At 34.3% G+C, this 18895-nt stretch overlaps 1 protein-coding gene and 1 long non-coding RNA gene across 5 annotated transcripts in view; both read left to right on the forward strand.

Annotated features, from left to right (window-relative positions):
- The window catches only part of LOC123677436 (voltage-gated potassium channel subunit beta-2), a 121208-nt gene extending 114895 nt beyond the window's left edge, over positions 1-6313 (forward strand). For all 4 annotated transcript variants that reach the window (XM_045613940.1, XM_045613941.1, XM_045613939.1 and 1 more), the window contains one exon: positions 1840-6313. The gene's annotated coding sequence lies outside the window, so the exon portion shown is untranslated. The remainder of the gene's footprint in view (positions 1-1839) is intronic.
- Positions 6314-15857: 9544 nt separating this feature from the next.
- Positions 15858-18132, forward strand: LOC123677846. The gene is made up of 2 exons (XR_006747143.1): positions 15858-16622; positions 17933-18132. It is a non-coding gene; the product is annotated as an uncharacterized LOC123677846 (long non-coding RNA).
- Positions 18133-18895: the final 763 nt, after the last annotated feature.

Raw genomic sequence — 18895 nt, forward strand, 5'->3', positions numbered from 1 at the left:
TCTTGTGTTACCTCTAACGGTGGAGCATCGCCGGCAACGATTGGTGCAGAGAACGTCAACATTTGAATGTGAAATGGCATCAGGTTGTTTTTTCTGATGAATCTCGATTCTCCTTGGGTGCACATGATGGCCGAAGAAGGGCTAGACGACGTCGGGGAGAAAGATGTAAACCTCAGTTTGATGTTGAGTGTCATGTACACCGGACAGTAGGCGTTATGGTATGGAGTGCTATTGCACATGCAAGTAGGTCACCTTTAGTCTTTATTCGAGGGAACATGACAGCACTGCGTTACCTTCAAGAAATAGTGGAGCCATATGTTCTCCCTCACCTTAATCGGCTCGCGAATCCAATATTTCAGCAAGATGATGTCCGACCTCATGTTGTCAGAGTTAATTTAAACTTTTTCGAAGCGATCCATGTAAATCTTTTGCCATGGCCGCCCAGATCCCCCGATCTTTCGGCCATAAAGCTTGTTTAGTACATCATGGGTAGAAGGCTTAGAAATTCACCTCAGCCCCCACGGACTTTGGCGGCTCTGAGACATGAAGTACAGGTAGCTTGGGATAGTATCCCTTAAGAAGAAATAGACCATCTTATTGTATCAATTCCGAGACGTGTTGGAGAGTGTATAGATAATAGCGGTGGAAAAATACATTATTGTAGGCTTGGTTAATCGATCGTCTTGAGGTATGATTCGATTACCTGGCCTTTCGTCTTTTTCTCCGTGACTTTATCGGATTTGTAATAATTAAACGCTTTTGAATTATTTACATCTATTTACAAAGCCACACTTATACAGTACAAACTCAGTATTGAGAAGATCTTAATTACGTCTTAATTACAAGTTTCTCACTACGGTACTGAATTTCGTCTTTAACTCTAATGTTAATTACTCGAGTCATCTTCGATATTTCACGTCTTTGTCTTATTACAAGTTTCGGTCGTCTCGTCTTTGATTCGTTCGCGACTCGTCTTAATCTTGTCCGCAAACCGTCTTTTCGTCTTACGTCTTGAGTTGACCGACTGAACTTGACTCGTCTTAGACTTGCCTTGAACTGACTCTCGACTCGAACTTACTTCGTCCCCTGACCGCAACTTACCCCGTTCACTCTGAACATCCTTCCCTCCCTCCGGCTTGACCGCACCCTTAGGAAAAGTACCATCTCCTAGTCCAATAAGAGCTTTGCCGTACCGCACACAAAGATCTTCGCGGATTCCTGGAAATCGAATATTCTCGAAGGACTAGAACCTGATACACAGATGTGACACATCTGGTACAACCGTGTTGTCCTCGAACTTTCCCAACCCCCCAATAAATCTCTCAAGATTTACAACTCCATGACATATCTTCGACACCTCGAAGAATAACACACCCTTTTGACATTATATGTACAATAACAATTCGTTCCCTGTAAATTCATTGAAACTGTCATGCTCTCGACACTTGAAGAAACTAATAGGTCTCCAAGCATCTGGTTGGCCATATCAATTATTTACAGGGAACAATAACTGGATCCTACATTATTAATAAATTCATTTGAAAAAATTGTAAATTCTTCGTTTTTTTCTCCAAATTTCAATCATTTACTTCTTACTATACCTACTATCTAGGTTTTACCAAAAAAAAAAAAAATTTAAACAGCTCCTTCTGGGTGTTGCAGTTTCTTTGTCAGTTAGTATATATGTATCGAAATCTAATCATTATTATGTTAACCCTCAGTTGCTATCATCAGCAGTAAATGAATAAATTATTTATTTCAAAAAACTGAATGTGATGAAGAATAAAACAGAAAAATTCTGAGTAAAATTACTGACACGCCTGTATAATTTGCTTGCAGCCAGGGAGGCACAAACAACGCTGAAAGCCCCAAGGGAGACGAGTTCAGCAACGCTGGCGACACGGACACGACTAAGGACACAGGAAAGATGCCTTTCTGCGAAATCCAGTGACAAAAAGTTACCGAGTTTGTCAAAACTCGAAAAAGCAAAACACCGGACGAGAAGCCCGTCAAGGAGAAAGTCCGCTGGTCCTACAGCCCGGAGGAAGGACCAAAATGCACCACCATCGACCAGTTCGTCACGAAGAAGAAGAGCAAGTCACAGAGTCCGGTGCAAGTATGAGACCAAGAGATTTTGTGGGAGGAAATGGAGGATTTGGAGGAAGGAGAAGTGATCATTTGAAGTTCCATCACGTTGGGGAGTCGATAGATTAACGGAAGTTGAAATAGATTTGATCAGTTGCCTCTCATATAGCGTATATAGTATTTAAGTTATCACGGAACTTTTGATTAGCTTATATTTTCAATTGATTCTTCACCAACAACGTGATTCGATTCCCTGGAAATGAGCTTTTTTTTCACCATGAAACTTTTCATGTCATCATTGGCGAACATAAATATACTACACAGGGTGTTTCCAAATTAGACGTGAAACTTGGAGGAGGTGTTAGTATCACTCATTTGCTGTGGATTGAGCCATACACCTATATTGATAACCGAAAATCAACAGTTTCAGGGATATTTGAGTTCTTGAGCTTTTTAAAAAAATTTTCACCTCACTTTATTTTTCGTCAATTTTTTCTACGTTGTCCAAGTTTGATTTGAATTTTGAATTATTTTCATCAAAAAAGGGTATTATATGTTTAAAAAAGGCAAAACTATGCTGCATTAGATGTTGAATAAGAATTAGTATGATGAACTTGGTATATGAAGAAATGAATAGTAAATTTTTAATATAAATTCACCTGGAACTTCGAAATTCCACAATTTATTCATTACAAAATTATTCTAAACACTTCCAAATTCCTTCTTCATCTTCTAAAAAAGTTTTCGTTAGAATGCCGGCACTAGTTTTGTTTCAACAGATTTTGATTTGAGAAGGAAAAGAAGCAAAGGAAGGAAAGTAATGAATCAAATATTTTTTATTTTAATGTATTCATAAATTATGTTTGAAATGACTCCCACCATACCTTATTCAAGCACGTGCCCTGCTTCTTATTTCTTGTTACTTTCCGCTTCAAATTCACTCTCACTTTTCTCGCTGCTTCGCCTATTTTAACGGTGTTAAATCTAGACTTCTCGCTAATCCAATATTATAACCAAATTTGGTCAACGTAGAAAAAATTCACGAAAAATGAAGTAAGGTGAGAAATTTTCCAAAAATCACAAGAAATGAAATATCTCGTAATCTATTGATTTTTAGTTACCACTAAATTGGCTCAAATAACATCAAACGAGTCATACTAAGACGTCCTCCAAGGTTCACGTCTGATTTGGAATGACCCTGTATAGTTTTTATCCGAATCTAAATCAAAAATTTGGTAATTTAGAGAACTTTTATCTAGAGACTGGTAAAATATAAACGTAAAATGGTTACCTTCTTACCAAAAACAAATAAGAGACATGTTTCTTAGTTATCGTGTCTTATTTCGTCGTTTGTACCACCTACCCATTAGCTCACTAGAGAAGAGTTACATCTTTGAATGAAATACAGGGTGAGTTTTGAGTATGGAACGCCTCAATAATCTCTGAGATGAATTGCATGATTTAATAGATTTTGGTGTTGCAAGAATCTTGTAATATGGCCAATATTATGGTGATATTTACATTGTTGTCAGATCTTCGCTTTCTCCAGAATAATAATGAACGTTGTTATTTCTAATGGACCATTTTTGACTTTCCAAATTTTTAAAAAATACTGAATATTTTCCATGCTATGTTCCCTATAATTAAATGCAATGATTTCGGAGTTAAATCAATACATCTGCCCTGCTGTAATTATGTAATTGCCTTTACTGTATATTACACAAAATTCCTAATTTTTCTCAAACTCAAATATGAAGATTCCTCTAACATTAAACAAACATTTGATGATTATTCAAATTTAAGCAGTTCATTCGATCATAGGTGAATACAATGTTAATATGTAAATGCAGCTAAAACTCCGAACATCACATGAAAAATATTCATTTTTTCTAAATTATTTTAAAAAGAAAAAATATACAGGGTGATCAATTTCAAATAACAAATTTCCGGAAGGAAGGAAGATCTGACAACAATGAAAATACCATCATAAATCGGCTATATCATAACAGGGCCGTCGCCAGGATCGGCAAACCGGACATTTTGCCGGGGGGCAAATTTTAGGGGCGCAGTCAGTTAATAAAACGAGACATGTTTTTTGACACAAATATGTTATGCCACTCTTTTTAGTAAAATAATGAAATTACTAAGAGCCAATAAAAATACGTACACCTTTAAGAACTACGTCTTCTTTTTACTATAAACTTATAGAGTGCCGTAGGGAAAAAAAGAAGCTCCTTCAAAGAATATTCAGATAAATTAGGCAATCAGGGCGGCGAAATTTCATTTTGCTGGGGCGCCAAAATGTCTGGCGGTGGTCTTGTATCATAAGATCGTACAAAATCGTCCAATCAGTTTCCGAGATAATTGAGGCATTCCATACTTCATTTCAATCTGTTTAAGAATTCCAATGAATCTAGAATAATTCTCATAAGAAAAGAAGCCTCTTTCCAGGGTGTATTGTAACAACAATGAGGTGAAGAAACAGTTTGGCACGATGGTTTTTAAATATTTTGCGCAATATTTGCGTCTGTATTATAGTTATTGGATAAGGCATAATCATACAGAATTTCCCGAATTTCAAACACCAAACTCAAAATGATTTTCACTACATATTAATCAAATAGCGGAATCATTAGTGAAAGGTTTGGGAACGATCATTTCGAATATTTATAAAATTTCATGTCCAAAATATTTTCTTCTGAATATCTGAGCTATTATCGACGATAATGAAATGCGATGATGTATTCTCTTCAATATCCAAAAAAAAAAACATTTTCAGGAGTTTTGTAACAATGTTTCAGGGTATCTGTACAATTAAGACAAATTTGGCCATTCCATTGAAACAAATCTTTCAAAGGCCTTCAACAGAATTCTAGTATGTCGAGAGATCCCCCATCCCTATTAAATCTTTCCTCCTTCTACCTAAGAAAGATCATTGAAAATTTCCATATCCTTACCGATCCTCACCTAACCCTACCTAACCTTATATAACCTAACCTTAATTAAGAATACCTTAACTCGTAGCTACGTACTGGTTTACTGAGACCAAAACTTCTTCCAAAAAAAAGTATTCGAAATTAACTGCCGCAATTTCAATAAGACAAACATCGATTTGAGGGAATATATTGTCCCAATTCGAGATAAATCTTATCGAATTGTTTTGCAACGTTTATAACGATCGTGTATATTTTTCTTCAGAACAGTTGGAAAGCTTTGTTTTGGAAATACCTCATATGTTTGTACGCTTGCGATTCCAAACCGTTGTTTCCAATTTTGATCAAAATCGTTCAGGACTTCGAACATTAGAGAATGAAGTTATTGAACTCAAATTATGGACTATTTAGATCTTAAGCTTTGTTGAAACTCGATAACATCTCTGGAAAAAATCTCAAATATATCGTATATAAGGTGTTGAGAATCCGAATGCAAGATTGGTCTTTTCAAAAAACTGATAATCGATATTCTGCATGAAAAGTAGTTTGGGTAGAGTATGAATATTGACAGTTAAGTGAAGCTACACGAATCATCTTAGTAAATTAACAATTTCTTTCTAATACTAATACAATATTGCACAATAGCCAAACAGTTTTACAAAAATATAAAAAGAATTTTAGAAGAATGAGTATCGATTTTCTTTTTTCTGAGAAAAAAATTCATTGATAAAATAGAATGGGAGTGTAATATATTGGTGCTTTTAATTAAGAATTCTCATTCTTTTCAATGCGCATGTCCGCCTTAACATTCAATTCGAGACACCTGAATATATTTGTTCATTTTTTACGAGAACTCTAATTTTATCAGAAAAACTATTATCTTGTTGTTAAATATTTCTAGTTAAAAATTTCTTATTTAACTCACGAAGTGTGATATTTTGGTACCTATAATCATTCCTCACTCATCGTCATCACACTGAATTGGTCCTCGAAGATCGAAAAACTATTACACTTTGTGAGAACAGCGATTGTGATTTCTCACTGTATCTATATTCGATAGATAATATTTTCTATAATAATGATATCAAGTTTTTGATAGGCAATCTTCTTGAAATCTCATGGAAGAACGAACTATCATGAGGTTTCATAAATTTAGACGAAATGAGATTGAGATACTTCAGATCTGAAGATATTATATTATTGGTCAAGTAAATTTATTTATTTTTTTATTTATTTTATTTAATACATATATTATTTTATTTAATACATATACATATGATGAAGAACGTGGGTTACAAAAATAATTCGTGATGTTGAATCTTCATTTGATATAAGTGGCGACGTTAGACTGGGGGCTTGAGTCCCCCTTGAATTTTTTTCCTCTGAAAAATCACAGGAGCAAAAAATATTACATGATTTTAACGTAAACTATTTGGACCTATAATTTTTTTATGGTCCATAATGTTTTTTTCTTTACCAGCCACTGGTATTCGGGGTGTTCCTAAATTGAAGCTATAAACGAAAAAAACAGATTCCTCGGATCATTTTAAGAAATATTTTCTATAGAAATGGGACTGCAAACGATTTGTTTTCGAAATACAGGGTGTAAAAGTTTGATTTGTTTTCAAGTTATTTTCTTATAGCACCTTCCCTTCACAAGATATTCAACTCAAATTAGGCATGCATATTTCAATTTGAAGTTTTCATCATGTGATATGCTTATTTTGAATGCAAATCTACAGGGTGATTTTTTTCTGAAGCAGCTGCTTCTTTCTCCCAGAATTTTATTTTGCTGAACTTTTGTAGTCAGAAAAATGTAGAAAGAAGCTTTAATTCAGTACAAAACTTTTGATTTCTTGTAGTTTCGTCGTGTCTGCTACCGAGAAAAATTTCAAACAATTCTATCTTAATCGTCAGAAAATCCAGATTATTATAAAAATTCAGTTAGTGAGCTGTGATGAATAAATTAGTTATGTACTTTTGGTTCTTTTTCACCCAATCTGCAGCGAAAACACCCGTGTTTACTGTTTATAGAACTCTTTTTCTTAAAATTATCCAAGGAATATCTCATTTTCGTATTTTATAATATTCCGATGCAATATAACCTCTCATTGGCAAGGGGAATGTATGAATTGGCCTGAACAAAGAATGTTGTAGTAATCAATCTCATTTCTAACTTTTTCTCAAGAACAGCGATTCGTAATTTTTAACTATCCAATTCTTGTCAATTAGTGTTATTCTCTGTAGAATTGAATGGAAAAAATTCGACTGCTTACTTCAATTATTCATTTGAAATTTTTCAGAATAATTGGAGATTTTCCTCAGTGATTTTACAGCACGATTTTACTTTTAATTGAATAATTCTTTGTGGTTTGTTCATCAAAAATGGAACTTGAATTTGAAGCATTGGAATAGTTCTTTTTTAGAAGCCTTGAATTTTTTCCATTCATTCCTAGTAAAGGCTGATATTAGTGAGTAGTTTACCTACATATCTCAAATAGCAATATGTAAGATTTTAACCCTCAGAAACCCCTTATTATTGTAGAATAACGCTTGTTTCATGCAAAATCAAAAAAACTTCACGAATCTCTGTTCTTGCAATTCAATTTGGTGTTGTTATTATTCCTGGTGTCAAACGGTTGGTAACGAGAATCTAACGTTGATTATGAGCCAATTATATTTAAATATATAGATGCAGCAATCAGTCAAGCATAAATTAACGTTTAGTCCATGTTATTCTCGGTTTTAAAAATGGAATGACAATAATTTGGTACAGAATGTTCATCTTATATGCACGATGTACATGCGGGAATATCAGCACCAAATTGATATTACTGTATAGCGTGATTCGAAATATAAACAACTTTCCGAACAAAAAATTGTGTCATTGATTTTTGAGATTCGCCCGATGATATAATTTGTCATTACAACCGTTTCTGAGATGATGAATTGCTCAACAGAGACTTTTTAGTTTTGATGTTCTTGTGTGTTCTGCTGGGAATAGTAAATTAATCTTTCAGTGCTACTGAGGCAATAATACTCAATAATGATAATGACATCGTAGACTAACGACATCTGAGAAGAATTTATGTTCATTTAGATCCTGGACTTGACTAGGTATCGTTCTGTGATAAATATTTTTTAAGTTATTACTACTTTGCAATTTTTTATACTGAGTAATCGCCTGACAAGACATACCGAAGAAAATTTTCAAATTATGTTATTATCGATGTTTATGTTGACTTTAAATGTTAATGTGTTTATTATTCTCATGATAAAATGAGGTCTAGTAAGGTTAGAAATTGAATTTTTCTCCTATGAACTATTTCTTCAAGTTTTTTCGTTTTGGGTGAAAATTATATGGCCCTAAAACAGTGAAACTTAATGAATTAGAAATAGGAATTTAGTGAATACGACGGCAGTTGAGAATAATGTACAGGATATCCTAAATTCACTGAATCTGTTATGAGTATCACTGAAACAAAATTTTAGAATTTTTCGAATATCTGGAATAGAAACCAAGAAATGCCGAAATATTTGAAAAATTTCTCAGAAACGCCCTGTAAATCGAGAACAAATCAAGATATCTATGGTGTGTTTTCTGATATCAAATTATTCTGAAAACAGAGATCGGGTTGGCTTTGAAGTATTTTATTTGAGCCTTTTAGTTCTTGAATTGCTTTCGGTGAACATCGAAATTGAGACACCCTGTATTCAAAATTTTCATACACAGATTTTCGGATCATCAATATTACCTTGAAAACTATTCAATTTCTAACCTAACAAAGCAAACATAGGATTGATGTTAACACTTCACAACAAACCTACTAAAGAAATTACAATCTTGTCAAGTGTTGTATCTGTTTTCAAACGCAATAATTCTGTTGTTCAATAGCTGAGATATTATAAACTGCGTATAAGTGTAATTATCTCATCATCAAATACTGTGGTTGAAATGGCTATTTTGCGGTAAGATTATCACTTACTTGTTGAAAAAGGTGCTCGATGCAAGCAATAATTTAATCGTCATTATTTTGCTAGGAATAATCTAGATAAAGGAATTGTAATGAAGACATTCATTATTACATCAAGTTATCTCTGACCGATTTTTCATGCAGTTGTCAGAATCGTGAATGTTTATTCTGATATTACTACACAATACTATTCTTCGAATCAATTTTTTTTATCTCTTCGAAAATAACAGTGGCATAAAAAGGAGGTTGTTTTGTCTCGAGTCGCACGAAATATACTGGCCATGAATGCCAACATTGATATGTATATATATTTTTAAATATTGAAATAATTCCGATGATAAGGCTCAAATTCTGCAGAGGATACGATCCCTTCTGAAGATTTGGATTGTTGAACTTTGATGCATAACTTATTATGCATATGCAATACTCTAAGCTTATTTATTTCTTGAATAAAGCAATGGTGATTGAGCATTTCATTTCTTTTTTTCCCTTTCTGCCGACCTAGGCAGATACCCAATTTGCCGCCCTAACAGAAATGAACTAGAGAAATCAAACATTAATATGTAAACGAGGTCTTATCGAGAGCATCTCCTTGAAAAATGCAAAGGCGTAGAAATGGGGGGGACTGGGAGTATTGACCCCCAAGATTTTCAAAATTTCAGAATTCTCGCAAAGACGAAGAATGAAAATTTTCCCATTAAATGAACGAATAATAATTTTACTTCTCTTTGGAATCGACACGGCAGTGAAAAATCGGACCCTTTTACGATTTATGAGTTTATTATCGTTTCAACATGATTACTTTTATTGCACTACGAGCACGTCTATGTCCGAGGGTTATTATTTTCCTTTATCTACCCGCTTTATCGGCGTTGCCCCTTGTTTTGCCTCCTGTGATTTCTGCATTCGTTATTGCCTGTTGTTTTCGATTTTTTGTATCATTCTTGTCACAAATCATCATATTTCAATATTGCAGTTATCAAAGATCTGAACTGAGTCATTCGCATCGAAAAATTCAATGTGTTTCATTCAAATTGCAATGTATTTGTGAAGACCTCAAATTTGCATTGACTATACAGGGTGTTCCTAAATTGGAGATACAAATGAAAATTCAGATTACTCGGATCGTTTTAAGTGAAAAAGTCCTTTAACATGAGCCCGCAAACGCTTTGTTTTCGAGATACATGGTGTTAAAGTTTGATTTCTCATAGCACCTTCCCATCACAACTTATTTTACTTAAATTTGGCAGAGATATTCAAATTCAAAGTTTTCATCATATGATATGATAATTTGAAATGCAAATCTACAGGGTGATATTTTTTCTGTAACAGTGTCCGCTTCTGTTCTTCGGAAACTTTATCCGGGTGAACAACTGGTAGTTTAGAAAAATGTAAAAAGGACCTCTACATTTTAGTTCTGTAGTTTTGTCGTGAATAAATCAATTATAAGTTTTGGTACTCATTAACTCAATCTTCATCGAAGATTAATAAAAATTCGATAAACTGGTATACGCATCACAAAAAAAGACACAACACACAAAGCGTTTGCGGGCTCATGTTTATAGGACTTTTTTCTTAAAATTATCTCTCTTTTTCCTTTGTACCTCCAATTTAGGAACACCCTGTATAAGTCATGAATATCGAATCGGTAATCAAAAAAATGGTATTATTTCAAGTAATTCGGTTCAATCTGCGTTGTCAAACCTCTTTTTCTCACATTACAGATATGAGGAAATGTAGTCGTCAACAATATATTTTCGATTCTCTATAGGCAACGAATTTGGGGCACCCGACGATACATCTATAAATCTGTTAATAAATGCCATCTATTCTACGTGACTTACATCGTAGGTTTTACTCAGTGACGAAAAAATAAAAAAAAAAAATTCTAGAGCTTATACTTTCATCAACTCATTTTGAAATCCAAAAGTGAGTTGAAAAATTAAGAATATTATAAATGAATGCATATTTTTTCTGCTCAGGGCTTCATTCAAAGAAGAATAAAATTGAAAAGGAAATTTTGAATAATAAACTACTGTATGAAATAAAGTAGGATGGCGTAGTGGAAATAAATTTGAACGATCCTACAAAATTCCATCAATGCATAAACAATTCCTATTGGAAATTTAAATGCATGACCTACCTAGGAAAGTATGGGAACTAATGGAATTTGAAATGAAATTTAGTTGCTATACCTCAAAAACTAAAAAGCAAGTAATCAAATTTCGATAAAGTAAGTATACCCATAAATTATATAAGGTGTGTGAATAAGTCTTTCCCGTTTTTTTTCAAATTTTGAGCCTTTATTGTGAAAAAATGGTTACAAATGAATTATTGAAAGTACTGGCCATCGCTAGCTACAACTTTACCCCATCTTTCTGGCAACATACGAATCCTGTTGCGAAAAAATTCGACCGGTTTGGCCTCTATCCAGTCATCCACCCATTTTTTGGCTTCCTCGTAGGAATGGAAGTGCTGGTCAGCCAGGCCATGCGTCATCGATCTGAAGAGATGGTAATCAGACGGAGCAATGTCTGGACTATACGGCGGGTGGGGTAGGACTTCCCATTTGAGCGTTTCTAAGTATGTTTTCACCGGCTGTGCAACATGTGGGCGAGCATTGTCATGTTGCAAAATAACTTTGTCGTGCCTGTCGGAGTATTGTGGCCGTTTTTCTCGCAGTGCGCGGCTCAAACGCATCAATTGTCGTCGATAGACCTCGCCTGTGATCCTTTCATTCGGTTTCAGAAGCTCATAGTAAACCACACCTAGCTGGTCCCACCATATACAGAGCATGAGCTTGGCGCCATGAATATTTGGCTTGGCCGTCGATGATGATGCATGGCCGGGTAGTCCCCATGATTTTCTTCGCTTCGGATTATCGTAACGGATCCACTTTTCATCGCCAGTCACGATACGATGCAGAAAACCCTTTCTTTTATGTCGCGGAAGCAGCTATTCGCAAGTGAAAAAACGCCGTTCGACGTCTCTCAGCTTCAGTTCGTACGGCACCCAATTTCCTTGCTTTTGGATCATTCCCATGGCTTTCAAACGCTTGGAAATGGTTGTTCGGTCAACTCCCAATGCTTCAGCAAGTTCTTCTTGCGTTTGACACGAATCTTCATCAAGCAAAGTAGCCAATTCTTGATCTTCAAAGATTTGCGACCGCCCGGAACGCTCCTTGTCTTCCACGTCGAAATCGCCACTTTTGAAGCGTCGAAACCATCCGCGAACACTTGAATCATCGACACAACCTTCTCCATGAACTCCCTGAAGCAACCGATGCGCCTCGGCAGCAGATTTCTTCAAATTGAACCAATAAAGTGAAACTTCCCGCAAATGACGTCGACTCGGCTCAAATTTCGACATTTTCACGATTTCAAAATTTTATGATGCGAAAAAATTTCAACTAATGTGTTAGTGTGGAATTGTTGACAGATGAATAAGCTTTGATTATGACATATGTAACCTTTAAATACTCGCACAGTATTGGTGGCGCCATCTCTTACAAAAAACGGGAAAGACTTATTCACACACCTTATATCTACGACATACTATGAAGTTGAAATGTTACAATTATACTGAATAAATTATCTCTTCTCTGAATTTCAGAACCAAATGAGAAATCCGTAATATAATATTCATTACGAGAAACTTCCATTTGTTATAACAATTCAATTCTACTTAAGAAATGATAATAAATTTCTTGCAAATGTTGATTCTTCAATATTCTAACTACGTGTAATGGGTTTTGAAAATCATCACATTTTAGACAATGATATCAAACATTCGGTTAAGTTAAGATATCAACAGTAGAAAGTAAATTTCCATCAATTTTGGGATGCTGTATAGCGAAATCTCCGATGTTTTCTGAGTACCGCAATCGTTGACCCTGATGAGGTGAAATGTGGTTTCAACTCATGTATGACTAGATACCAGGTAGGAATCAATTAAATTACTTCCTCCCACTGTGTAGTGTAGAGTTACAGAGTGAAAGTGAGTCAAGATTTGGGAAACGCAAACCACATTCTTCTTTGAAATCCGAAAGAGGTTTTTCCCCAGTTACACAAAATAAATTCGCTTCAATAATCAGACTGAATCATCAATAGACCAACGTGTCGTTAACCTCAATCTGAAGGGCTACCTTGAATTTGTTTTCCAGTCAACAGCATCCTTTTCGATTTTTCCATAATATCATTATACACAATCAAACAGAAAACCGCTCAATAATCAATAATAATCGAATCTTAACCGAGCAGATCTTCGTTGTTATGGATAGAAAAACAAATAATCGATTTCTTGATAATTTTCATTGAAGGTACGCCAGTAAACAATAATAACATATTTTTTCATCCTGACGTGATTCTTATTTGTTATCAATGACGAAGGAAGTTCTGGTTCGCTTCTTTGAAATGTGACATTTTGAATGAATCTGGTCCAGAACTTGATTATACCATGACCTTCGGTTTGCGTTTTTATTTGAGAACAACTTTCCAAAGTTGAAGACTTCCGAGATGTGAATTATATCCGATCTTTGTTAGCAGAACACTTCTTGGGTTTTTTCGTAGTACTTTTTCCGTTGTATGTACTTGATCTGAAAACCCACAATTATCTCTCATGACCATTATATTTTCATTGTGTCGGTCGTGCAAGTAGGCAGTGACATGAGAGGTTGTTTGATTCATGCGATGTCTAGATCATGACTTGAAATATTGCTGAGAGGTAATAATTATGATCTCGTGGAATTCCTCAGGAGGCTAACAGGAACTACGTTGTAGGAAGATCGGCCACTTCTTCTTCCTCCTGAAAATAGCATAGTAGCTTACGCTCGAGCTTCAGAAAAGCATTTTAATTTCCGAATGTACCGAAGGTAGTGGTAGGTTGTCGCTTTTGGAATAATTTTTTTTTTATCTAACGGGTTTTTTTTTTAGAGGTATATAACTTTAAGTTGGCATTACTGTTCAAGATGGCGACCGATTTAACAGCTGTCAGGTGATTTATTCTCAGTTTGGTTTGGCAATTCATCATGAATAGACTCACGCCTGAAAAACGCTTGCAAATAGTGCAATTTTATTTCGAAAATAATGGTTCTGTGCGGAATACGTATCGCGCACTACGTCCATTTCATTTTGTTTAGCGATGAAGCGCACTTCTGGTTGAATGGCTACGTCAACAGACAAAACTGCCGCATTTGGAGTGAAGCTAATCTTCAAGTGTATGTCGAAACACCGTTACATCCAGAAAAACTGACTGTTTGGTGCGCTTTACGGGCTGGTGGAATCATTGATCCGTACTTTTTCAAAAACGATGATGGCCAGAACGTTACAGTCAATGGTGATCGGTATAAAGCCATGATTACTAACTTTTTCATTCCTGAATTGAACAACCATGATGTCCAGGAGCTGTGGTTCCAACAAGACGGCGCAACATGTCACACAGCTAGTGCCACAATCGATTTATTGAAAGACACGTTTGGTGACCGCCTTATTTCACGTTTTAGACCTGTGAATTGGCCTCCAAGATCTTGTGATTTAACACCGCTAGACTACTTTCTGTGGGGCTATGTAAAGTCATTGGTCTATGCGGATAAGCCACAAACCCTTGACCATTTGGAAGACAACATTCGCCGTGTTATTGTCGATATACGGCCACAAATGTTGGAAAAAGTCATCGAAAATTGGACGTCCAGATTGGACTACATCCGAGCCAGCCGTGGCGGTCATATGCCAGAAATCATATTTAAAATGTAATGCCACAAGATTATTATGCGGATAAATAAAATTCATGTAAATCGAATAATCCATCGTTGTTTTATTGCATTTTAAAGTTCTCTAGCTCTAAAAAAAACACCCTTTACATATAATTTTACCAATTAGGCCATTTGGATTATAGGGTACTTCGGATTATCCGGAGTTCGGATTATCCATACATTACTGTATATAGTTATCTGGTCTTTAAGGACGCCATTGGCACATGAACGAACAAAGGGTAAAAAGATCCTAACTTTACGTTAATGGTCTTTTCATGTTTTAGAAAAAGTACAAATACTTTGAGAGGTAAAAGTACCGTAGACTGATGTGCTTGAATGTCTCCAAAAATGAATCTACAAGTTTTAAATCAGGCATTCAGAGAGGGTCACCTTTCAAGGACTTGATAATAGAAATAATCTGCAAATTTTACTACTATACAATACTATCACTTATATCACTTAATATCCCAACTCAAATTAAGAAAGCCAATAAAATACTGCATGGATTGAATCCATGGTTATTCAAAAATTATTATTAAATTATTTCAAAATCAGAAACCATTAATTCTAATATTTTCTTCAGGTGTAACCATAGAAAAATGAACATATATAGAGGGAGTATAAGCAATTTTTACATGTCCCGCACATGGTTAGATCACGTTGTCTGATTGGGATATATGTGTTTTCAAATCCACAATTTTACTATATCATTATGAATGTATATTTTATTGGATGAAATAAATTTATTTGAGTGATTCCCGATTAAATATGCAAATTCGAATATTTGGAATTCGATATTTTTCCTAATTGTCGAATTCTTAATATGCAGAATATTTATTATTTTCTGTATTTACCTGCTGAAATCCAAGATTTGGCAACTTTGACTCTCCTAGTGTCATCGGTTGTTTCACGTCGTTCGGCGCGCTTGAAGTTTGTTTCCTGAATTTCTGATATCTTTAGGTATTCATCTCAATATATTCTGAGTTGATATGAAACATTGATTCACTTTGGGGCATAAGAAGTAAGTTCTTTGTGGAGAAACTCGCGAATTGAGTGAAATATCGTATCACTAATATGTTTTCATTTCAGCGCGCTTCATGTCAAATTTGATTGTTCATCTCGGGGATAAAATTTGCTTACTGAAAATGACATTCGCTCCCTCTATGTTTATTACTCTGAGGGTTTTACTAACCTTTTTCATATTTATTTGAAGAACACCAATTCCTATCTCGACTGATGTTTTCTATATGTGTTCTATAAATATCCCTTATGTTCTATAACTTAACTTATGTTTGTGCAGTAGCAATTATCTTGGTTGGAATAGAAATATTAGGTGTACATACGTTATAACAAAATTAAAGGATTATAATTGAACTCACTCATAAATTGCTATAAGGAACCAGCCTCAATAAAGAAAAATTTGTGTACTGGCAATTGACATCAATAATTAATTAATATTCGATATGTTACTCTACAAACATTAAACAATGATAAGAAAATACCAGTTCTTGCGAAATAAAGAAAACAAACTTTTCAAGATAGATTTTTGTCTTCTTCAATTCGAACACTTTGAATATTTTACAATTTTTAAAATTCGATATTGGAAAGAATGACACCTGAACTTTCCTTCGATCTAACACTGAAACATATAACTGGCAACAGAGCACAATCGATATTAGAATCGTTGATATCGCAGCCGGCGCAACAATGGATTTAAAGATCGTCGCAACTGGTAAAACTAATATTTTGTTACTTTTTACCAACTAAGGAGGATCGATGAATGGTGAAATATGTGCAAGTGGTCTTTTGGTTTGGTTTCTCTAGTTCTTTTGGTGATTTTCTGTGCGAATGATATTGGTGCGAGGAGATCTCCGTACGATGGTGAGAATTTAAATTTCAACTAATCTCGAGATAACAGTTCATTGACTTATCGAAGGGTGATTGATATTGAGAAACTTTGCAATACACGATGTTTTACTTTTCATTTATGTTTCATATAGGATACCTCGAAAATCTCATAAATACAGGTTTTGTGCCAGGTGTTACCGTATAAAATGTTTAATTCATAACTTCGAAACTTGCTAGGACTTTGCGGTAGGAAATATTGAGATCAGGTACCATCGTTTCAATCAATACATGTTTGAAATTTGATTTCAAGTCTTTTTAATTTTATGAATTAGTTCTAACAGTTTTCAAGTAAATATCTGGAAATCGAACAATTGGATTTTTTAATTAAGTATTTAATTCTAGATAATATTCTAAAATATGAACTGTAGAAATTCAAGGGGTGGAAGAAATAAGACGGTTCCAAAAGATTAACACTAATCACACACAATATCAATGTAATTAAGATTATGTCATAGGTAGTACAGGGTAATCCCCTGTAGTCTGAGATTGGAAGATATTTTGTTGAGGACAATTATCCAATTTTTATTCAAGTATGTTGAAATTTCCACAACTAATTTTGTATAAAATTAATTATGAAACATAAATGCTTGAATTTTTCAGATTTTCATAAAATCTTGTATGAAACTAGATAGTAATTATTATTTAACATCTTATACACAATTTCATCTCAATCGTATCTGAAGTTTTGACCTTCTCAGACTCCAAATTCTCAAAATTCTACTATTCAAATGTGAACATGCCTCTAACATGAGACAAACATTCAAAAATTCATTCATTCAAATTAAACGAGTTGATTCTATCATAGCCATCTGAATGTATTATTCAAATTTAGCTCTAACTCTGAAATTATGGCATTTAGGTATAGGGAACATAACATAAAAATATTCTGTATTTCTTAAGGATTTCAAACGGCAAAAAATACAAAAATTGATCCATTTGAAATAACAAAGTTCATTATTATTCCGACAAAAAGGAAGATCTGACAACGATGTTAATGCCACCATAATATCGGTCATATCAGAAGATCCTTGCAAACCGAAATCTATAAAATTGTGAAGTCCGTTTCCGTGATAAATGAGGCGTTCCATATTCAAAACTCACTCTGTATATAATAATACAAGGTTGAAGATTGTGAAAAAAGCAAATTATATAAATATGTGTGTATCTTTTTACCTAGTTCTCCTCAGATTTCATATTACCCTCCAGAAAAAACTTGTTGAAATTCAGTTTTAACTCATTAATAATATCTCAGAATTTCCGAATAATATTTTTTTTTGTTTCAGTTTTACAACCAGATTCCATAGAATACAAGTACATACTTAGAAATATACTTCCAAGGGAGAATTCATGGTGGAGAAGGGGAACACACCACGACATAGACCCCAAATCACCAGTTCTTATTATTCGACCATAGAATCATTATAATTTATTATTATTTATCTTATTTATATTTATGAATGTCAATAAACAATTCATGTACCTACCTCAAGAATTTGAATATACTTTAAACCATATATTCATGTATGCAGGACAGTTGAGAATCGGAGGAAAAATTGTCCTTTTCGTTTATGAGATACAATGTGTTTTATGCATTTTATCAAGAACCTTCATCCAATATTTATTTCTTAAATTATTTCATAGATTATCATCAAAATTTCAAAGATAAAGTCAGGACAATGAGCTATATTCAGTTCTAGTTAATTATCATCATTAGGCGGGCCTCAGAAAATATATATTCTTAATGTTACCTACATTTTGTAAAACTTCATGTTCATCAATGCACATTAATGCCCTCTATTTAGTAAGCTGTCACTTTTGAAACTGTCATCTTTTGTCATTTGACAAGTAAACACTAACTAAACATGGAATGATAACGACCCAAAAACCCTATTAAATCGTCAAAATTCACTACAAATATCGTGACAAAGTGCAGTCACAGTCCGTAAAATTGAAGCACTTTTAGGTCATCGTAAATCTCCTTATCGGCCGCCGATAAGGAAACTGGTGGAGAAATTTGAACTATTGGTATAAGTTAGTGATGTGAAGAAAAGAAACCGTGTGCGTCGCTCAAGCACAACAAAGAATATTGCTACTGTAGCCCGTAGTGTTGACGAAAATCCAGGTGATCGATTCCTTGTCGATCTTTGGAATTAGGCATTTCCACAAACGACATTACTAAATGAGAGAGAATGGATCAATGTAAGAAGAAAAAATGGTATCAAATGTCGATGTCGATGCACCAAAAT

This window comes from Harmonia axyridis, chromosome 4, assembly GCF_914767665.1.
Source record: "Harmonia axyridis chromosome 4, icHarAxyr1.1, whole genome shotgun sequence".
NCBI lineage: Eukaryota > Metazoa > Arthropoda > Insecta > Coleoptera > Coccinellidae > Harmonia > Harmonia axyridis.